General features: G+C 41.0%; 1 non-coding gene across 1 annotated transcript; it reads right to left on the bottom strand.

Moving 5' to 3' along the window:
* Window positions 1–7,614: 7,614 nt before the first annotated feature.
* On the bottom strand, window positions 7,615–7,723 carry LOC136553174 (small nucleolar RNA R71). Its single transcript, XR_010783080.1, has one exon. It is a non-coding gene; the product is annotated as a small nucleolar RNA R71 (small nucleolar RNA).
* Between the last annotated feature and the right edge of the window lie 15,954 nt (window positions 7,724–23,677).

Here is a 23,677-nt window from a genome sequence, read left to right as displayed (position 1 = left end):
CTAACTGCCATTAAGAAGTGGAACAAAATGGAAGCAGACCTTCTTGCCAAGGGTATCACACTAGAATCACTCGAGTGGGGAGAGCGTGCAAAGAATTGTTTTTTGCTCATGAGGGGACACTGGACCAGGAGATAGGGAAGTGCGTTTATGACGCAAGATTGCAAGAAGCAGCAGAAAGATTGTTTTATGCTCAAAGAGCTACTGCTAGTGGTGCGTTCAGGCCCAACAGAGAGAAGGATGAACTAACATACACCATCAGGACTATTGAACATGGTGGCCAAACTAGAGGCAAAGGAAGTGTCTCGTGGGAGCATGGATTCCCTCAGGACAGACCTTCCTACAGAAGCCGCCAGAGAAAGAAGGAAGAAGAGGCACAACGGCTCTAGAGGTTGAAGGAAGCGATGCGTGAAGCACAGGAGCAGGAAAAAAACCTTGAAGCGAGAATGCAGGAGGAAATCAGAAGGCAAGTGCAAATAGCAGTGAGTGCAAGCAAGCAGGCATCAGAGCCAGGAATCAACATTAGCCCCCCTGCTCAGTTGAAAAGCAGCTGCGCTTCCATGGAGATACCAAATCAAGGGGACACAGGACTGCGCTTCCCTGTGGATGATGTCACTAAACCTTGTACATCGTGTGAGCTACACATTCCGAAGGGGAATTCCATAATCAAGGTGGCTATTGGTCTTGTTAATCCTATTGACCGAACCAAGACACCAAGGATTCATGGGAATATAATCCAAGAAGGATATGCTACCATCTCGGTAGATAAAGCTGAAAAAGGTTTTAGTGATTTGCCTCTTGACATTCCTAGAGGTGATGGCGAGAAGACTCTAGGAGAAGTAGAGAAGACATTCATTCTATGGTGCAAGCGCTACATCATCATTCCTGGGATGTCGCCTCCACCTCCTCCTGAACTACCTCACCATAGGTGCGGATGAAAACACTACATCATTAATTTATATTGGCTTAAATAATTAACAATCTGCTCATAATAATATGTCATTCCTTTTTTTGTAGCAGATCCTCCCCCAACCTAAGTCCAATTATTCAATCGCCAGATCATCATAGTGCTCTGTATGATGACAATGTGTTGGAAGGTGAGGCTGCATCCACACCATCTCCAAGGAGGTCTCCAATGCCGCAGCCGCCACCTCCAAGGAGGTCTCCAACACCGCTGCCACCACCTCCAAGGAGGTCTCCAACGCCTCCCCCGCCCCCGCCTACCAAGAAGCCAAGTACTAGCAAGAGGCCAGCCCCACAAACGAAGAACCAGCCCCCGCCGATAAAGAAAGCCACCGTGAAACCAAGGGCTATTCCCCAAATAATATCTGAAGAGAAGGAAGAAGTAACTGATGCATATAAAAAAGATATGTCCAGATTCTATGACAAACTTAAAAAGGATCAAGAAGTAAGGAGAAACCCGGAGAAACCGTACTTCTTCGTAGCTCCAGATATTCTAAGAAAAAAGGTGGCTTCTTACTAGCAACAATAGTGGGAATCTCGTAAGCCGTCCAAAGCAACGTTAACAGACTATGACCGCACTCTCACCAATTCAATTGAGGCGGCATAGAAAAAGAAGTGGATAGGGAAAAGAGTTGCACAACTCGGACAACAATCGCACCAATCAGTCCCCCCACTAGTTGTTGGTAATGAATATGGTTCGAATTTAGGATTAATGCATCGGGCAAACATACCTTCGGATGTCGATTTGGATCACCTTGGTGAATTTATTGAAGAGACTGGTCTCGACCTTTACCAGATGTTTGGTGATAGAAATATTGAGAGTGCAGCGGAGGTTGATATTTGGAAGAAAAAATTTGTACTAGGCTAGAGTCTATACAACCCTCAAGCCTTAGGTGATCTGGGAACGCAAATATACCTGCTAAACAAGTGGTACATGCAGGCGTCTACCTGTGGATACTTCTACGTTGGTGTCAGAATTAGAGACGAACATTGGTTCCGTGGCGATGATGTTATGTATGTTGACTTTACAGAATTTCATCAACTATGCCACCTGACCTCTCTGGACAAAGTTATCATTAGCTGCTATTGCCTATAAATAATAATTCTTTTGATCTATTATTAAACTCATTATATGTGTGTATATGTATATAAATTATCCTAACAAGTACTATATATATGCAGATTTACAATGATAGAGCACAGAAAGAAAGGCTGCAATGAAATTGATTTTGTTGATCCCCACATAGTATTCAAAGACCCAGTTACTCCAAAGCCTAATTGGAAGTCTAAGTCAGAGAGTAACCTCATGAACTTCTTAGTGAACCAACGCCATAAGAAGGATATACTCTTCCCCTACAACTTCAAGTGAGTGTTAATAATATCGATCATCCTTAATGGCTCATATGTTGATTCTAGTTAATTAATGAGTGTTATGCGTTATATCCTATAAACACATGCAACAATCACTGGATATTGATGGACATCGATCTGGTGAAAAGTCACTTGATAATCTATGACTCGATGAGAAAACCACAACAAGACTACCAAGATATGATAGATATTATCCAGAGGTAATTTTGGTATCTCTAGCAACTATATACACACACAAACATGATGATTAACTATATCTGATGACATGGCAAATTTTTTATTGGGCAGTGTTTGGAAAACCTTTATTGAGAAGCAACACATGGGAAAATACAAAGCGCCACTGAATGTAATCCCTTTGAAAGTAAGTCCCCTAAATCGCATCATCTTTATTAATTAAACATATAGCTTTCACCGGATCACCTGATTGGATGACAAATCTTTTTCTTATAAAGTGGTGTCTGAGACAGTAACAGGGGAACAACTACTGTGGTTACTATGTTTGCAAGTTTATCAAGTAGGTCTCCTAAAGAACTCCTACAGAGAGACTCAAAGTACGTTAAAAATACACTATATATTCATTTAATTATTATTATTGATTGTGTTACTATGTCTTTATATATATATATATATATGTACATATATTAATTTATTTTCCTTTAATTCAAACCTGTAGGCCCGATGGTTGGAGGAAAAGGTCATACAGCAAGACCAGTTCAATGCAATTCAAGAGTCTATAGCCGGATTTTTTAATGACCAGGTCATCGATTCTAAGGGCGAGTTCTACTTCGACCCAACACTGCCATGGAAGCGAAGCTAGAGGATGAGAGGAAACTTATTATATCACAACAACTGTAATGCAATCTTTTGTAATATATGCACATGAAATAATATAATGTAAAATACACATATGCATGCATGCATGTAAATATATATATGATGCATGCATGCATGTATATATATATATATATATATATATATATATATATATATATATATATATATATATATATATATATATATATAGTTCTATGCTTGAATTGTGTCATTTAATACGTTCATTGTGCTTGAACCGAAACATACTACACGCGCGTATAAATGTATTATTAGCATCGTACAATACGACTTCGAAAACCTATTTTGAAAAGAAAACAAAAAACTGAAAAGAAAAGAAAAAAGAAAAAAAAACCTTTAGTCCCGGTTGGTGTTACCCACCAGGACTAAAGGTCCCCCTTTAGCCCCGGTTCCTGACCCAGGACTAAATGACCCCCCTTTAGTCCCACATGCTTGCTCCCGGGTGGGGAACTGGGACTAGAGGGGGTTCCCCACCGGAAGTAAAGCCCGTCTCTATACTAGTGAATGTTGGTAAGCTATGTCTTCTATTGTTCAATTCTAGAGATGTTACTAAGGGGAACACAAGCAGAGTATGTTCCCTATAGTAATTAGGTCCTGCTCGGCCTACAAACGGGAGATGGACTACAAAGGATTCAATGAGGTTATAAGAGTCACCCTCGCGAGCTACCACCGATCCGAAATGTAGGGTACATCCATGAGTAATTGAGTCTAAGCACCACACTTACAATACGAATACTACTTTAACCTATGGCCAATATATTAAAGCACTCAAAAGAGTCGTAAACCTGAAGAACAATATAAATACAATACTTACTTGAATCAGAAGTTGATTACCAGCAAAATCTCAGATGCAAGCTCAGGTAGAACTTGAATCCGCCAAGGTATAAGCCGTAAAGAAAACACTCATAGGCCAGTACTATCTCCAAACTCTTCATTCACTCTATATCTCACTATTTCTAATTACAAGACTAGATCATATGGAGGACTAATCTTCTCTTGATTACTGGCTCTGATCCTGATGAGGAGGATATGAATTAGGGTTTTAGAATAGCTTCAGGGAGGTGGGTAGGGGCTGCTATATATAGGGGGAGCCATCAATTCTGAGCCCTCGGATCAATGGCAGTGGGAAATCGACATACGAAGGAGAGCCTGATAGGTGGGGCCCATAGGTTAGCCAGCCTAGTGGTGGGGCCGGTCGGCCCCCTCCTGCAAACACAGATTCACCAAAACTCATAGAATTTATTAGTTTAAATCCTTTGACCTATGTTTGGTGATGGAATTAAGTATATATATAGGATATGTTGACGGTTTATAATTGTTGTTAATGACCGTCAACAAGCTCCCCTAAACTTACCCTTTGCCAGTCCCTAAGCAAAGCTAAACTCAGCAATGGATCAGGAGTTGCTACAATATTTTCATGCCTCAAAATTACACATGCGTTCAATAAAAAAATCTCCTCTAGATTAGAATAAACTGATTTGACTTTCAAACTTACCCATATTACCTTCAACCATGGGGCTTCTTAGCCTTCACTTGGGTCTTGAGCAATTGAAAGACAGAACGATCAAGTCAAGCACTATGTCTCAAGTTCTTTGTTCCACCATTGTTCTAGAGTTTTTATAAGTTTTCAAATAAAACTCAGAGATTTCATTGTATGACACTCTCAAGTCTCTCAATATATGTGGTATTTGTGGATCCTCACCAAGGCAATAAAGAGGTTATGCCTTTTTCTCTTCCTACTACTAAGGCTTTATGTGGAGTTCATAGGTAAGGAGAAAGCTAGAGCATACTTGTAATGCATATATTGTAAAGTCAAACAACGGATCCAAAGAGAGTTGAGTCATACAATCAAATCAAGATGTGCATGTGTGTGGATATATGATGGCTAACCTAATTCTACTTTGCTCCTTGAAAACATATCTCTCTTTTGAAACTTGGAAACATTTTCTAGAGAGCAGGGGCTATCTTATTCATCTTTTTTTAGGCGGACATCTAAGTACCCATTGTTTTTAATATCTCAGACACTTTTGTATCCATTTTTTCTCATCATTTTTTTTATTTTTTAATAAATAACTTTTGCATAGCCCCATGCTTCTTTTCTGCAACAAAACTTTGAGAGAGATATCAACAAGAATTTGGAGCATTTATTTTGAGTAAAAACCTAACAAGCATGTTTTTGTGTTCACACGCAATGTAGGAGTAGAACATTTTTTGGTGAATCTAAATGGAAGACATGTTTTTGCACCTACCCCTAGTGTATGAGTACTGCATATTTGGGTGGTGTGTACGTGATCTTGATTTTAAGAGCACGATAAATCTCTCATAAGGGTCACATAGCTTGACCAAATTCAATGCAAAACAAGCAGCATATATGTGGAAGTTTTCTTGGCCTAAATAACATGTATGGGTCTGGTAGGAATTCAAGCTTTGTCATATAAAAACTCATCATAGCATTTTTTGTGTTTTCCAAAAACTAAATCTCTAGAATTTTTGCGCCACTTGGAACAAGATAAACAACAGCTTAGACTTTCTCATATCATATCCGTTAATTACCTAGACTTAGATTAAGCATATGCTATCCATGAGTTTCAATCTCAGAGTAAATCCTTATATCAAAACAATCTTATCCAAAACTCGGGAGAATTCAAAGCTAAAAACTAGGTACTTGAAAGGAATTACAACAGAGCAACTATTTATCATTTCCATTCAAGAGATTATCTAGAGAGTCCCTTTTATTTATTTTGCTCTTAAAAATCAAACTTAAAGCTAGACACACTTTTTTTATTTTGTTTTTATTTCTAGATCACACATTATTATTATAGATAACTAATGCAAAGATAAATTTTTATTTTGTGGTGGTATGAGGATGATCTTAACAATGACTATTAGGTATAATTGCACTAATCAATTTATGCTTTGACTTGTAATTAAGAATAACTTAGGAATTATTCCTCTAATATTCTACCTGACCATGCTAATGCCATAGAAAGGAGTACTCTGAGTGATTTCTCATTATTATTGATCAATACTTATCATATATATATCTTATCCTATGACTTACCCCTGTTATGAATAGAACATTGGTTATAGTTTATTTCTCCTTCAATAGTATAAGTTATCAATACATGTCCATGCTAGACCTTCCTTGTGGTAAAAATGTAAATAACGATACCTGGAATACTCTTGGGTAAAGTGCTACAATAGTATATTATCTGTGCGCTTACTGATATATTCTTTCTAGTCACATAAAATGATAAAGAACTACTTAGTATTATTCTAATAGTAATGCTGAGTAGTACCAACAAGCATCTCTGGCATCATCACTAGGGACGACAACCTAGTAAAGTAATGTTAGGAGATATATGTTTATAATAGGTGGCTACTTAAAGCAAGTGACACGTTAATAAATACCAACAAGCATTTTTGGAGCCGTTGCCGGGGAAGGTAGCTAGGCAAAGGAAGTATTGATAAACTTATACTTATTGATGTGATTGAAGATAACCATTGACCTCTACTCAAACAGGCTTACCTTTGTTTTATCTACTTATGTATCTTATGTAGGGTAATATATGACTGGTTTTGATCTTCCGACAAACTACATTGAAGATCTAGAAGTTTTAGGCCCTGTTTGGTTGAGCTGTGGCTGTGGGAAAAAGCTGCTGTGGGCTGTGAGCTGTGGAAAAGCTATTGTGGGCTGTGAGCTGTAGAAAAGCTGAAAGCTGTTTGGTTAAACAAGTATAAAATATACCTTTTATCTTTATCTCTCTTGAAACAACTATGGAAGAGCTTTTTATTCCACCAATTTCGAAAAGCAGAAAGCCAAAAGCCAAAAGCAGGGTCAAACCAGCTTTCAAAAATGAACTACGGAAAAGCAGCTGCTTCTGAAAAAGCACCCTCCAAAAGCAGCCCCTTTGGTTGGGCTTTTGGCTTTTGGGGCCAAAAGCCAAAGCCAAAAGCCCAACCAAACAGGGCCTTAATTAGGAGAACTAGAGCTAAACTCAAGAAAGTTCTAGTTTTAAAGTCGGAAGACAACCATATAAGATGAAGCTTAACACCTAAATTTGAAACCATGGCTAACAGGACTCTCCGTGAATTCTCTGCTCCAACTACGACCATCATCTGTACGACCAATAGTTATTATCAGAGATAATGGATTAAAGCTCAAGCCAGCTCTCATCAACATGGTGCAAGCAAACCAGTTTTGTGGGAAGGCACATGAAGATGCGAGTGCACATCTCCAATACTTTCTGGAGATCTATAGCACTGTCACCATCAAAAGAGTAACCCAAGATGCCATATTACTTCGTCTCTTCCCATTCTCACTCTTGGAGAAGGCTAAGCAATGGTTCTACACCAACAAGGATAGAAATACTACATGGGATAACTGCTCCACTACTTTTCTAGCAAAGTTTTTTCCCACAGGCAAGACCAATGCTCTGCCTAGGAGAATTTTAAGCTTTTAGCAACAACATGATGAATCTGTCCCTGAGGCATGGGAGCGCTTTCAAGATTATATTGCGGAATGTCCTCATCACGGGATGGAGAATTGGCTACTTATGCAGACTTTCTACCATGGGTTGACCAACAATACCCATGAGACTATGGATGCTGCTGCTGGAGGTGCATTCCTATCACTCACCATACCAGCTACAATAGCTCTTGCGGAGAAGATGGCCTCCAATCAAGGTTGGAATGAAGAACATGTTCATATGCATCATCTCAACGAGGTAGACATGCTATCTGCCAAGATAGACCTGCTAATGAAGAAGGTTGAAGATCGAGCTAATGAGAAGCAAGAAGTCATGCATATTCATGATTCTCGCGTGATGTGTGAAGTATATGAAAACACTGGGCATTCAGGGAACAACTGCCCTAAGACCGATGAGGATGAACTTTGTTAATAACAATAACTACTTTCGTCCTCAGCAGAATCAAGGATGGAACCAGTAATAGAGACCAAACTACCAAGGTAACTATCAAAGTAATAATTTTAGCAATTTCAATCAACCACCCATGAGAGAATTAATTGCTAGCCAATCCAAACTTATGGGGAGATTATCTAGAAAGGTAGCTACCAATGATAAAATTCTTGAGAACATAAATAATAGAATGTATAGCTTTACTTCTACCATTAAGAACCAGCATAGCTTTAATAAAATGATAGAATCACAAATAGCCCAGCTGGCTGCTGCTGTTCCTCCGTCCAACAAAGGTAAGATTTTAGGGCAACCAAAAGATCTAGAAACTGCAAATCTTGTCGATATTCACAATGCAGCATACTACTATAAACAATCATTGACAGGAAGGTGGATAGACTATACCTTGCTGGAAAAGAAGAGCGATCCAGGAAGACCTATCATCCCCATTGGCATTGGACCTCACATTTTCCTAGAAGCTGTCTGTGATTTTGGAGCAAGTGTCAACATCATGCCTAAGGTAATTTATGATCAAATTAAGGGAGATACTTTGTTGTACACAAATATGCATTTGCAGCTTGCAGATCAGTCACTCTACTACCCCAAGGGAGTTCGTGAAGATGCCATTGTTCGAGTGGGACAATCTTATGTTCCTCTAGACTTTGTGGTTCTAGAAACAGGTGGAGATATAAGGGCACCCATTATTTTGGGCCAACCTTTCCTAAGCATTGCTAAAGCCATTATCTATGTGGACAGTGCCAAGATCTGCTTCACAATCAATGATAGAAAGGAGAAGTTTTCTTTTAAGAACCACATCCTGCAATCTCCTGGACATCCACAAACGACATACCTACCCGAAAAGACAACAGTGACCAAGAAGAAGAATAACAAGAGAAGTAGGAAGAACAAGGCTAGGCAACCTCAAGAAGAATCGGTCAACATGATCAACACACTTCGATCAGAGTATGACCACCTCCTCGCTTCACCATTCCTTGCTAAGAAGGATGACCCAGGCGTACCAATGATCGAGTGTACCATTGGACAAAGAATCTTCCACAAGACCTACGACATTAGGTTGGGTGTCAACATAATGTCCAAGGTAACGTATGAATACTTATTTGGTGATGAACCTTTGTTCCCTACATATATGCAATTGCAGATGGAGGACCAATCAATCCGATGTCTAGAGGGAATAGCAAAAGATGTCATGGTAAGGATACATGATCACTATGCCCTTGCCGACTTCATGGTTCTAGACATGGGAGAAGAAGACGATACACCCATCATTCTTGGAAGACCGTTCCTCAACACTACCAACGTGATCATCTATGTTGGATCTGGACAAATCCACTTTCAATTCCTTGGAGAAAAGGTACGCTATTATTTCAATAGTTATACCACTTATGAGCAACCGAAGGAAGTTGATGAGGACATCACTCCTTTGGATGTACCCGCTGATCCTCCAACCGTCATGCAAGGTCCAATAACTTGGGCTCGAATGCGTCAACTCAACTTAGAGGTGAGCTCGTTCTTAAGCGATCCTTTTTATACTTTTGAGAATAGACTACTACCTAATGATGTTATCTTGCTTAGGAACATTAGAGAGGGTCATGAAGGACTTAGAGGACGTGGTGGAGGCGAAGATGACCAGCAAGGACGTCCAACAGGAACCGGAGGCCCGGTCCAACATGATTTCGAGTCTGCCATGGCCTACAGGACCAGTCTGCCTTAAACTGGTCACCCAGGATGCATCCGAACTCTATTTTCGACGATCCACATATGGATAGAAAGATAATTTGATAAGGAAGCCAATCCAAGTAGTCTCACATCAAAAGCTCTTCGGAATCAACAGGAATTGTCGAAATAAGTCGGCGTCCAGAATCTGCAAGGGTGATACAGCACCGTCTTTTAGTCCGTTGGACCGTGTATCGTGTTTGGGCCCATTAGGGGGCATGTCTAGGGTAGGTGATGACCCTAAGACCTTTATAATCATATGCTATCGCCGTCATTAGGTTTTGGGTTTTGCTTAGATTAATCTGTCAAGAACAGTTTCGCCGTTCATCGGTTTGTGAGACCCCAACTTCGTGAGATTAATCATTCATCTATAATTTGGTTGTGTTCTTTCTTGTTCTTGCTTGTGTTCTTCGTTGTGCAGGTAGGGATTAGCCTTCTTGGCGAGGTCAACCTAGTCCATGACTTGGTTGATAACCAGAGGAGTTGTGGTGCTAAGATTGCAGGGTTCGATCTTTCGATCTAAAGCCGGATCGGTGTGTCATTCTCCGCCACAACGATAGTTACCACCACCTGACGAAAGATCAGGATCCCTGTTTCCATTAGAAGTCCCACTCCAGGAGGAGATGTCGATCATCCCGAAACCAAAAGAATCAATCCCCAAATAGAAGTTGGGAGGAAGATAAAGAATCTAAAGAATCTATGAACAATGAACCTGCTCCGCTAAAGTCAACTCCATAGACCAAGTAGGTATGGAAAGAAAAAGGTAACATCACTACCAGAGTCACAAGAGGTGCAACCATTAGGGTCTCCATCCCTGGGACCGGCTGATACACCAAAGGAATGAACAAGATAGGAAAAGAGTCCTGTCCTGAGGACTTAAATATCCGAACCCTCGCCGTGATGTAACATCTGTAGTTATCCACATTTACTTTTTAGTATTGCATGAATTATTTTTCACTTTTAGCAAGTTTACTCTACTGCATTAGTATTGCATTAGTAGAAAGAAAATAAGAATTACATCATTGCATCATTAAAGCCTAAAGCCCTATGTGAATAAATCTATGGTGTGTAAAGGCCCGTAGGAACATTCATCGTGGTGGCATAAAAATAAAAATACCATACATACATATTTTCTGCATTATATAAATAAGAAAATCCAAAAAGATTAAATAGACATCCTACTAGAACTTTGTCAATTAGGAAATATGTCTAAACCTCCAAGGACAACAAATCTCTGATTGGCTGACCGCTAACCCCTTACCCTAATCTGTGCCACGAGTTTTCGTGCTCTTGTTGGAGTATTTTGGAGGATGATCAAGAGTAAAGCCATCCATCCGAGGTACATTTTCCTGAACTATCGCTACAACCACTAAACAAGAAACACAACTTCTAGATGGATGAGAAAGACTTCTGCTGGTAGACTCACTCTAAGAAAGACCACGACAACATCCAGCTTGGGAGAGTAGCATCTCCCATGTATTTAGCTAAGTATTTCTTTTGGTTCTATTAATTTTAAGTTTGCTTCATATTTGCTAAAGAATAAAAAGATGCATAATAAACAAAAGCAAAATAAAAATTTATTATATATATATATTAAAGGTGTGATCTTAAATTATGAAAAACAAAATAAAAAGTGCGTGTCTAATTTTCTATTTTTAAGAGTGAATAAATAAATGGGCTCCAAGGATAATCACTTAAATGGAAATGATTAATAGTTGCTCTGTCGTAATTCCTTTCAAGTACCTAGTTTTTAGTCTTGAATTCTCCTAAGTTTTGGATGCGACTGTTTTGATATAAGAATTTACTCTGAACTTAAAACTCATGGGTAGCATATGCTTGATCTAAGTCTAGATAATTGACTGATATGATTGAGAAGGTTTGAGCTATTGTTTATTTTGTTCCAAGTGACATTAAAGTTCTGGAGATTTATGTTTTGTAAAAATATGAAAATCCTACATGATGAGCTCCTATATGACAAAACTTGAATTCCTACCAAAGCCATATATGATATTTAGATTTGGAAAACTTCCACTCATATATATGCTGCTTGCACTGCATTGAGTTTAGTCAAGCTTTGTTGACCCTTATGAGAGGTTTGTCATGCTCTTAAAATCAAGATCACGTACACACCACCCAAATATGCACTACTCCTACACTAGGAGTAGGTGCAATAATATGCCATTCCATCTAGATCCACCCAAAAATATTTTACTCCTACACTGGGAGTAAACACCAAAAATATTCTTGATAGGAATTTCCACCAAATAAATGCTCCAAGTTCTTGTTACTATCTCTCAAAAATTCTATTGCAGAAAAGAGGCATGGGGCTATGCAAAAGCTATTCATAGAAAAAATAGACAAGTGTCTGATATATTTAAAACAATGGGTACTCATATGCCTGCCCAAAAAAAGAAAATATGAATAAGATAGCCCATGTTTTCTTGCAAAGTTGTTTCCAAGTTTTAAAAGAGAGATGTTTTCAAGGAGCATAGTAGAATTAGGTTAGTCACCAATATATCCACCATATATCCATATACATGCACATCTTGATTTGATTGTATGCCTTAACTCTATTTGGATCCGAGGTTTGACTTTACAATATATGTATTGCAAGTATGCTCTTTTATGCTTTTTCCACTTCTGTGAGCTCCACATAAGCCTTAGTTGTAGGAAGAGAAAGGCATAACCTCTTTATTGCCTTGGCGAGGATCCACAAATACCACATATATTGAGAGACTTGAGAGTGTCATACGATGGAAGCTCTGAGTTTTATTTTGAAAATCTATAAAAACTCTAGAATAATGGTTGAACAAAGAACCTGAGACATAGTGCTTGACTTGATCATTCTGTCTTTCAATTGCTCAAGACCCAAGAGAAGACTGAGAAGCCCCATGGTTGAAGGTAATATGGGTGAGTTTAAAAGTCAGATCGGTTTTTTATAATATGGAGGAGAATTCTTATTTGAACGCATGTGTACTTTTGAGGAGTTGCTATAATGTTTTCAAAAATCTCAAAACTCTTGATCCATTTACTAAGTTTAGCTTTGCTAAGGGACTAGCAAAGGATAAGCTTGAGAGAATTTGTTGACGACAGTTAACAACCATTATAAACCGTCAATATAACATGTATAAGGGCATAAATATAATCACCAATGAAGGTTTAGGGGTTTAAACTAACAAATTCCACAAGTTTTGGTGAATCTATTTCTTCTGCAGGGTTTATTCAGAAAACCATCAAGGTGGACCAACTTGTCAGATTTAATTGCACTTATCCTCAATGAAACGGACACCAGAAGGTTCCAGAAGACTCGAGAGGACTCCACACCGAAGCTGAGGGCAAGAGGCTGCCAAGTGGGGCCACCTATTAGCCTCTGCGTCACAATGTCGGTTCTCCACCGCCTCCTAGGTTTCATCTACACCGTCTTTTAAGTCAGTTTGATCCAAGGGCTCACATTGGACGCTCCGACCTATATATATATCAGCCCCTGCCCCCCCTTGAAGGCATAAGTCATTTGAGAAGACAGAAACCCTAATCATTCTTAGAGCTCCACCATATTTTAGGGCATAGCTAGTTAGGCTAGGTCTAGAGGAAGGCAAGTAGGCTTCGCTTGGATTCCCGATCTTGTCAAGAGCGTGGTTCGGTATAATCTTTGTACCCCCTCTTTTGTTTCTCCATTACTTTTATATGCTAGTTACAATTGTTATGACAATATAAGTATTCGTCTTATTAATGTTCTTTGTTATAATGTTTATCGTCTACTTTGATTATATACTTAGTATAGCTAGTTTATCATTATATCCATGCATAAGTTTGTATAGCACTCGCTCCGCTGTGCACGGGGTGAGTGGTCGACATTGTGTAAGCGAGGTGCTTATACATTTTATACCTGTGGATACACCCTATATTCTAGGTCATGTGGTAGATCGCAGATGTGACACTCTTGTTGAGTTCTTTGTAGTCCACTCCCCAAATATAGATGCTCGTAGGGTCCGGTTACGAAGGAAGGACAAGCTCTGTTCTTAATCTTCCTTAGTAATATCCCTTATGTGTAGATATAAGAATGATCTAAGCAATGACTACTAGGTATAATTGCACTAATCAATTTATGCTTTGACTTGTAATTAAGAATAACTTAGGAATTATTCCTCTAATATTCTACCTAGTCATGCTAATGCCATAGAAAGGAGTACTCTGAGTGATTTATCATTATTATCGATCAATACTTATCATATATATATCTTATCCTATGACTTACCCTTATTATGAGTAGAACATTGGTTATGGTTTACTTCTCCTTCAATAGTATAAGTTATCAATACATGTCCATGCTAGACCTTCCCTATGGTAAAAATATAAATAACGATACCTGGAATACTCTCAGGTAAAGTGCTACAATAGTATATTATCTGTGTGCTTACTGATCCGTTTCATTCATATATTTATATATTCTTTCTAGTCACATAAAATGATAAAGAACTACTTAGTATTATTCTAATAGTAATGGTGAGTAGTACCAACAAGCATCTCTGGCATCATCACTAGGGATGTCAACCTAGTAAAGTAATGTTAGGATATATAGGTTTATAATAGGTGGCTACTTAAAACAAGTGACAAGTTAATAAATACCAATAGACACCATGTCTAATTTAATCTAGAAAAGCATTTTAACCTAAGCACCATGCTTAATTTAAAAGATGTATGAACATACTCCAAACCTTAAGCATGCTATAGCAAACAAAGGTAGCATGAAAGCATTATAGAGATTTATTCAAATAAAGATGAAAGAGTATGATTGTTATTTCGCAAACTGAGCATGGTTTTAAAGGTAGAGACAACCAAGATAATTTAACAACATGGCAAGAGATATTTTTAGATAAGTCTATCCCCTAGCTTGAATTTTGCAACAAAATCAAGTTTGGATGATAGAACTCTCATGTATGAATGTGATTCAATGTTGCATGATGATTGATTGGACATACCTTGCGTCGTCATCCTCTGTTCTTTTTGCTTCAAACCTGGAATGGCTAGTGACAAAAGTACCCAAAGGGATATTTTTATAATTATATTGCTATGCTCATTTCACAATGGCATTACAACAAAAGGTGAAAGCTCATGTTATCTCCCAAAAGTGCTTGTTTTAAGACAAAAGCTCGTCTTTGGGAAACCTTCGAATTGCGCTTCAAGTTGGTGAAGTGGTTTCCCCTTCAACACCAATCTTTGTGTACCTATCTCAAGATTCATGCCAACTACACAATGAGATCTGCAATATTTATGATAAACATATGCTTCTACAACCACCCTTTCAAAGTCTTTATGAACAGGAAGTATGAGGGGGTTGAAGATCTTGTGTGTGGTAATGTTAGAGACCAATTGATTCAAGAGATTTCACATGTAAGCATGGATTTGATGAGGTGTTGATGAAGTAACTTCCATGCTCGTTGATGTCATCTTCCTTTTCAAGTTCCAAGGTTGATTCTTCATGAATGTCCATAGGCAAAAATATTGTCTCCATCACTCCATGCCTATTACATTCATTGGACAGTTTATTGTCCAAGATTTCCCATGGATTTGTGACTATCGGGTTGATCTTGTCTATGGCCTCCTCCAAACTTGGATAAGTCATGTTTATTAAGGAGATTGACTTAAGCTCATCCTTTGGATCAGGTATGGGTTCTATCCTTAATGATTTGGCCTTGTCCATCCATTCTTTACTAGCAATGGCATATGAGTTCTTAATATCCTCTAGCCATTATTGTTGCTCTTTTTGGTCTTCCTTGTGGCCTCCATGACTCCTATACTTTGGGCGTCTTAGCGGATTTCTAGACTCATCAAGAGACTTAGGAAAAAGAACATCAAGGGGATCATCGGGGTCAAGGATGGGTTCAAAACTTGTATTGGTTGTGAGCATAGAAGGAGAGAGGATAGGAATGGCTTCTAAATGACTTGGCTCTACTTCTATGACATCACTTGACATGCCATCCTTGAGTTCTTCCCAATGTCCTACATGGGAATAAGGGTGCTTTCTAAGAGATCCTTTCTTGAGAGGATTTGAATTATATTCACTCGAAGGTCTCTTATGTAGCAGAAAGTTTAAGCTTTTCCCAAAATCAGCATCAAAAAGATCATCCTTAATTTCAAAATGAATTTCCAAAGGTTGAATTTCTTCTTCCCTTGGAGGATTTTAGGGTATTGATGGTTCGGGATTGATAGCTAAACCGTGGGATTGGAGTGGTTCTGATTTGACTATCAAAACTTCTTCTAGTTCGGGAGATGATGTCTTCTCTTACTCGGGGAGTTCATCATGGATGCTAGTATAGGGAATGCATCTAATAATTTTGTCAAGGATAGTCCTTGCCTTACTAGCAGACAAATGAAGAAAAGCTCCTCTAGAGGCCATATCAAGGAAATTCATGGAATCCTTGCTAAGACCCTCGTAAAAATATTGAAGAAGTACAGGGTCTTGAATGCAAGGTCATGTCCAGTGGTGATGAGGTCATTAAAATAGGCCTAGGACACGCCAAGAAATTCTTATTCTTTTTGTTTAAAAGATAGAACCTTAAATCGAAGGCTGACAACTCTAGATATGGGAAGGAAAGATAAATAAAATTTAGAGCATAGTGTTTCCCAATCTCCTTGCATACTTCCTACGGTTTTGTTATACCATTGCTTAGCTCTTCCCATCAAAGAGAACGGAAATAACTTCCATCTTAAGGTCTCATCAAACATGCCAGCGATATGCAATCATACACAGGTCTATTCAAACTCACATAGGTGTGAGTATGGGTATTCATCACCTTTTTCTGAGAAGGTTTGTTCCCAAATCAATTTTATTAAACACGGGCGCAGTTCATAGCCAGGTGTTAGGATAGGCTTTGAGGATTTTGGTGGATCTAGGCGTGCGCTCGTAGGTGCAGCGTATTGATATATAGGTGTGGAATCCATAGTGAAAAAGGAAAAGAATAAAATAAAAGATAAAAGATAAGATACAAGGTTAAGCTAGGTTTGGAGTTAACTCAACAACCATTTCCTGGCAATGGTGCCAGAAAACTTGTTGGTATTTATTAACACACACAGATAAATCCGCAAGCGCACGGATACTGCTATAGCTTTCACCCAGAAGTATTCTAAGTATCGTATCCATAGGCAAACATATGAGATTAACTACAATCTATCTTAACCAGGAGTAGCAACAAGACTTAAGATAATAGGAGTATAGAGGAGATCACAAAGGTCTTCTAGTTCTAATGTCGGTAAGCTATGTCTTCTTGAAAGTACATCTAGCCCTTTAGTGGGTTTTGGTGGATTGAATGACAACATAATTAAAGGTCTAACAAGTTTGCTAAGTGTTGAACAGGAAATTGAGTCTATTGCATATACTTATGGATTATGGAATGAGAAGTGACTAAAGGTTCAACAAGAAGGCAAACTTGATGATATTCCACATAATGTTCAAATCAAGGCCAAAGTTGTGTATTGCTATGTTAGAAGATCATGGAAATAATCTAGTTTAAGAGAAAGGACAACAATGCAAATAGAGTTGATGAAATGGCTTATATATGTGGGATATCATAGTATCATGTGAAAGCAAGCATATTTGGCACATGGCAAATGAGACATGAGTGAATGAATTTGGATTGGCCTCAAGTAATGGCTTGCTTTTCAAGAACAGGTGGAGTTTGATAGTGAACTAGCATTGATCAAGGTTAAAGAATGAATCAAGAATGCATAAGTGAGGAAATGCCAAGCAAAGGTCAAATGACAAAGGACACAACTCATATTGAATATAAGTCGGTCTCTATATTTGTTTGCTTATATGGATAAAGATTTGGAAAATCACTTTGCATTTGATTTGATCAAGATAGAAGTATGAAGATAAATATTGAAGTGTGTGTTAGGAGTGTCAAGCCAAAATGAAGAGGATATAAGGAATCGTGAATTGGCTTGACCATATTGGTGTTGATTCATATATGTCTCTATATGAATCAAATTGAAGCTTGATTGATCTCAACATTCCTATCAAGAAGATATTCAAGTAAGGATCACAATATTAAAGAAATGGTTTTTCAATGAATGCTTAGTATGATGTGACTTGAGTATGGCTTGATAAGATGAAGATAGCAAGGAAAGGGCTTCAAGGGACTAAGCGGAAGTGAAGGGCAAGCGATGGCTTGAGGACCGAGGTACCATGGCTAAGGTGAAGAAGAGAGTACTTGCATTGAGTCGAGGAACTAATCGAGCTATGTGGAGTCATATTGTGTTGAGGACCAAATCATTAGTGAAAAGTGACTTGAAGTCATGAATTGAACTTATGTATATTGAAATGGTTCAAGTCACATGCTTAAGGTATATTTGCTCAAAGAGATGAGACAAAGATGATTGCAACCCCTTATGAAGTGATATTGAGAAGAAATGGCATATGAAGACATTGAAGACTCAAGTGGTTGAAATGGTTATATTCTCTTGATCTTGAGTATAGGTATGTCATACTATCAAGGGGGATGCAATACGAATCATAGCCAAGTCTCAAGTGCTCAAACTAACCAAACCCAAGTGTTAACATGAGAGAAACACAATGACACAACACTTGCACTCATTGGTTTTGGGGCTTGTTCTTTGTTGGGTTGGAAAGCCCTCAAAACTAGCTTTCCGGAAAGTCCAAGATCACCGAAAACGGAGTTCAGAGTAAAAAGTTATGCATTTTTCCGTATGGTGTCTTGTGTTGTCTTGAAGACCCACGGAGGTTCCGCGCATCTATGCGGAGGCTCCACGCCCATGCGCGGAGGTTCCGGGCTTTATAGGTCATAACAACTAGTTTTGACCTCTAATGGCTAGTTTTTGTGGGGTGAGTATATATACCCATCCCACATCTTCTGGCCGAGCTGCTGGCTCTCATTTCACTCCCAACCCATTTCAAGCCATTTGTGAGCTCTCTCTAACTCCTCTCTTTGTGAGAGTGAGTAATTAGTGTGTGATTAAGTGATAGAGAGCTGATTAGAGTAAACTAAACCTTGAGCACTTGTTGGGTTGCGTCAAGCATTCATTACTCTTGGAGGTGAAGCCTCCTAGACGGCTAGGCGTTGCCCGGTGAGCTCCCATGCTTATGGTGAGCCATGGGAAAGTTTGTATTACCTAGAGATCTTAGTGGAACCCTCAAGCTCAACCTCGGTGTTGGACTTGAGAAGAGGATAGGGTTGGAAGAGACCCAAAGCCTTTGTGGCTTCCTCAACAACATGGACATCGGCACGCCTTGGTGGCAAGCTGAACCACGAGATAAATCATGTATCTTGTCCCTTATGTTTTGAATTGCAATATTTGTGTTCCACTCAATCTACTTGGTTGTGTGTGTTTGTGAGTGCAGGGACTTCGTGGACTTGCCACTAGACATCTCCAAGCACACCATCAAGAAGTTTGGTTTGAGTTTGATGTCTAGGCATAGCAGCTGCTGAGTACTCTGTATTGCCTAGAGGCTCCATGACATCGCCCGGAGGTTCTACGCCCTAGAGGCTCCGCGTAGTTTCTCGGATGTTTCACAGTCTGCTAATCCGCTGCAAGTTTTATTTGTTGATAACTTTTAGAAACGTCTATTCACATCCTCTAGGTGACATCAAGGTCCTTTCACTTCTATTGTTCAATTCTAGGGATGTTACTAAGGGAAACACAAGCAGAGTATGTTCTCTATAGTAACTAGGTCCTGCTCGGCCTACAAACAGGAGGTGGACTAAAAAGATTCAACGAGGCTATAAGAGTCACCATCGCGAGCTACCACCGATCTAGAATATAGGGTACATCCATGAGTAACCGAGTCTAAGCACCACGCTTATACTACCAATACTACTTTAACCTATGACCAATAGATTTAAGCACTCAAAAGAGTCGTAAACCTAAAGAACAATATAAACACGATACTTACTTGAATCAGAAGTTGATTACCAGAGAAATCTTAGATGCAAGCTCAGGTAGAACTTGAATCTACCAAGGTATAAGCCGTAGAGAAAGCACTGACATGCCGGTACTATCTTCAAACTCTTCCTTCACTCTCTATCTCACTATTTCTAATTACAAGACTAGATCCTATGGAGGACTAATCTTCTCTTGATTGCTGACTCTGATCCTGATAAGGAGGATATGAATTAGGGTTTCAGGATGGCTTTAGGGAGGGGGGGTAGGGGTTGCTATATATAGGGGGAGCAATCAATTCTGAGCCCTCATATCAAATTGACTTAAAGCAACAGTGTAGATTGAACCTCAATGGCGGTGGGAAACCAACATACGAAGGAGAGCCTGATAGGTGGGGCCCATAGGCCGTCCGCCCTAGTGGTGGGGCCGGCCGGCCCCCTATTAGCCTCTTGGCTCAATCTTCGGTGAGTTGTCTTCTGGAGTATTCTAGAGTCTTCCCAAGTCGGTTTCATCATGGATAAACATGATTTACTTTGACAAATAGGTCTACCTTGAAGGTTTTCTGATTAAATCCCCCTACAAACACAGCCCCTGGACCTATGTTTGATGATGGAATTAAGTATATATATAGGATATGTTGATGGTTAATAATTGATGTTAATGACCGTCAACAAAGCGGTCTGTGCATCATCTTGGATTGAATCTCAGTAATAGGACGTGGACACGTAAACTCTGAGCAAGCGAGATTGTTTTTTGAAATCATACGCGGAGGATTGACTAAGTAGATGTTAATGAATTCTTCTATAAAGTTTGATTTAGGACAGTCAAATTTACTAGCTAATAAGTTGGACTTAGGACCTTGGGTGCGAAGAGAAGTAATAGTGAGTTTGGCCAATAGGTTGAAGTGAATTTGTTGATGGGAGCCACTTGATGTCTTAAGCTTATGACAACAAGTGCACAAGCCCAACAACTAGAGCCCAACAAAACATATATTATCGATCGCTAAAATCCCCCGATGGCGACCGGGCGAGGCAAAGGGCAAACCACGACTCTATGAGCGCCTGTGTCCTATTTGCGTGATGCGAATGTAAGGGGGGCGAGGGGTCGTGTTAGCATCCGACTAGGGTGGCACGAGTCGAGCGCCGACCACCTGCCCTGCCCCCTGCTAGTTCTGCCGCCAGCCTACCCGACCTCGATGGCTCCCGGTGCTACGGCTGCCCCACCTTTCTCTTGCTTCCCTACCACCTTCGGCGACGGTGGTTCCTACCGCCTTGCCGCGCCGCCCACCAACCACCCCCGCCTGTCAAACCCACCCTCCGCGACAGTTGACTAATCACACTGCCCCACCCCTGGCGTCGTCTCGACCGCCACCACCATCGTGTTGTGGCCACCTGCCCCTAAACCCTCCTTTTAAGGCCGTCAGGAAAAACCTAACCCTACCAAAACCCTATCATCGGTGACCTCCTCCGCTGAAGGTCCGCAGAAGGGGCTGCGTAGCGCGCGGGCCGCAGTGTCTTGTGGGCCACGCAGCTACACTCATGCGGAATCCCTTGGTCATGAAAGGAGTGGTCGACGTGTGACTCTGGTCCGACCGGATGATGGAACTGTGACACATGATGCATCAATCATCAAACCCTAGAGACTCCCTTGGGCTCGCCGACCGTGCCACCGATGCCGTAGTCATGGTCCCGGTATCCGCCGCTGCCGCTGAATGGGTATTTCAGTGGTTTTACTTACATATGAGTAGAAACTTTGCCAGCGACTTACGAATGTAGATAGTGTATACTAATAATTATATTAGATATATGTCCGTATGTTGTATAGGGTCACAAATCTTTCTCTACGCCTACGGCGATGGATTTATAGAACATAATAAAAACACTAACAAACGATTGAGAGGTGGTCTGTTCATCATCTATTCATCTTGGATTGAATCTCAGTAATAGGACGCTGACGCGTGAGCTCCGAGCAAGCAAGATTTTTTTAGAAATCATACACGACAATTGACTAAGTAGATGTCACTAAATTCTTCTATAAATTTGATTAGGACTAAATAAAGTTTGATTTAGGAGAAAGTCAAAGTATTGGCTAAGTTTGACTTAGGACCTTGGGTGTGAAGAGAGGTAATAGTGAGTTGGGCCAGCAGGTTGAAGTGAAATTGTTGATGGGAGCCACTTGACCTCTTAAGCTTACGACCACAAGTGACAAGCCCAACGACTAGAGCCAAACAGGACATATATTACCAAACATATATCACGAGTCAATAGAATTCCCCGATCATAGCCGGGCGAGGCAAAGGGCCAACCATGACTTCTACAAGCGCCTGCGTCCTGCTGTGTGATGTGAATGTGAGTGAGAGGGGCGAGGGGTCATGTTAGCGTCCGAACAGGGTGGCATCGAGTCGAGCGTCGACCACCCACCCCCGCCCACACCTGCAGTTGGCCCACCTGGCCTCGGCGCCTCGGGATGCTTCGGCCACCCTACCTTTCTCCTGCTTCCCCTACCACCGTACCTTCGGCTGTTGGCTGCTCCTGCCGCCTTGCTGCGCCGCTTGCCAACCATCCCCGCCCGTCAAACCTGTCCTCTACTAATCATTGGGCGATAGTTGACTATCACACCGCCACGCCCCCACGGCCGGCCCTGCCCAACCGCCATCTCCCGCCACTCCGCCCCGTCGCCGTCTCTACTGCCACCACCATTGTGTTGCGGCCGCCTCTCCCCAAATCCTCCTAAGGCCGCCAGGAAAAACCTAACCCCGCCGAAACCTTACCGTCGGTGACCTCCTTCACTGAAGCTCCACAGAAGGGGCCACGTCGCGTGCGGGCCACAGTTGCTTGTGGGCCGCGCAGCTGCACTCGTGTGGAGTTTCTCGGTCATAAAGGGGTGGTTAGCGTGTGACTCTGGTCCTACCAGAAGAGGGGCGAGGGCGGGAGGAGGGGGAAGGGGAGGTGGTGGGGGTGGGGGGTGGGCGCGGACCACAAAGGGCGTGCTGTGGGCCTGCCGCATGATGTGAGTGCAAGGCACCGGGAGGACGAGGGCCGCGAGGTTGGGCCAGGGCACGCTAGCGTGGTGCAGGCCTGCGGCCGGCTGACGTGGCCATGACCCATGTGCCCGCTTGTCCCTGCCCTGCGGGCAATGCAACAGGCCCGCCGGCTGTCTGGCCGTTCCGGGGGCTTCGGGCAAGCCGGCGAGCAAGCGAGCTAGCAATGTTTTTTTATAACACCTAGCTAGCAATGTTAAGCTTGGAATAGGTATTTGCTATGGTCAACACAATATCCGGCCTTTCAATATTTTGAGATCAAATCTCTTCTATTTCTATACATGGTAAATACTAGCTAGTTTACATTCAACTTGTAGCTAGAACGGCTAGAGTAACACAGATGATACACATGCGGTCTCGTTGTTATGCCACGTCGACTTGTCACGGATGCCATGCCACGTAAGTGACACGAGCCAAACATGCAGCGAACACATGTGCAGAGAGATGATGTGGCTGAACTAATGCATTCTTATCCACCCTAGCTAGAGAGCTGTATAATATTCTAATATATTAAGGCAGTTTGCTTTCGCTTAAATTTTGTTAGCTGTTCGATCTTCCCATCCGACGACCCACATTTCGTAAAGCAAATTTTACCGAAAACGACTTCTCGTGATTCTCCTTACCTTATCCAGCTTCTCACCTGCTTCTCATTGGACTCTCCTGCTTCTCGTCCAAAGCCAGACAACCAAATATATATCCAACTTCTACTTCTCCTTCCTGAAACTTCTCATAATATCTCGCCTCCTCCTCTCATCTCTCACCCCGTCGCTCCTAGCCCCGACGCGGACTCGCGACACGGACACGGCGACGACGGCTGACGCGGTGGCTGCAGCCCTCCTCCTCCTCCTCCCCACCCTGGGGCGCCGTCCGGCCTAGCATAGCGGCTCACTGCGCCAGGCGCGGTTGG

This window comes from Miscanthus floridulus, chromosome 4 (assembly GCF_019320115.1).
Source record: "Miscanthus floridulus cultivar M001 chromosome 4, ASM1932011v1, whole genome shotgun sequence".
NCBI classification, from domain to species: domain Eukaryota; kingdom Viridiplantae; phylum Streptophyta; class Magnoliopsida; order Poales; family Poaceae; genus Miscanthus; species Miscanthus floridulus.
This window is presented reverse-complemented; position numbering and strand designations above follow the sequence as displayed.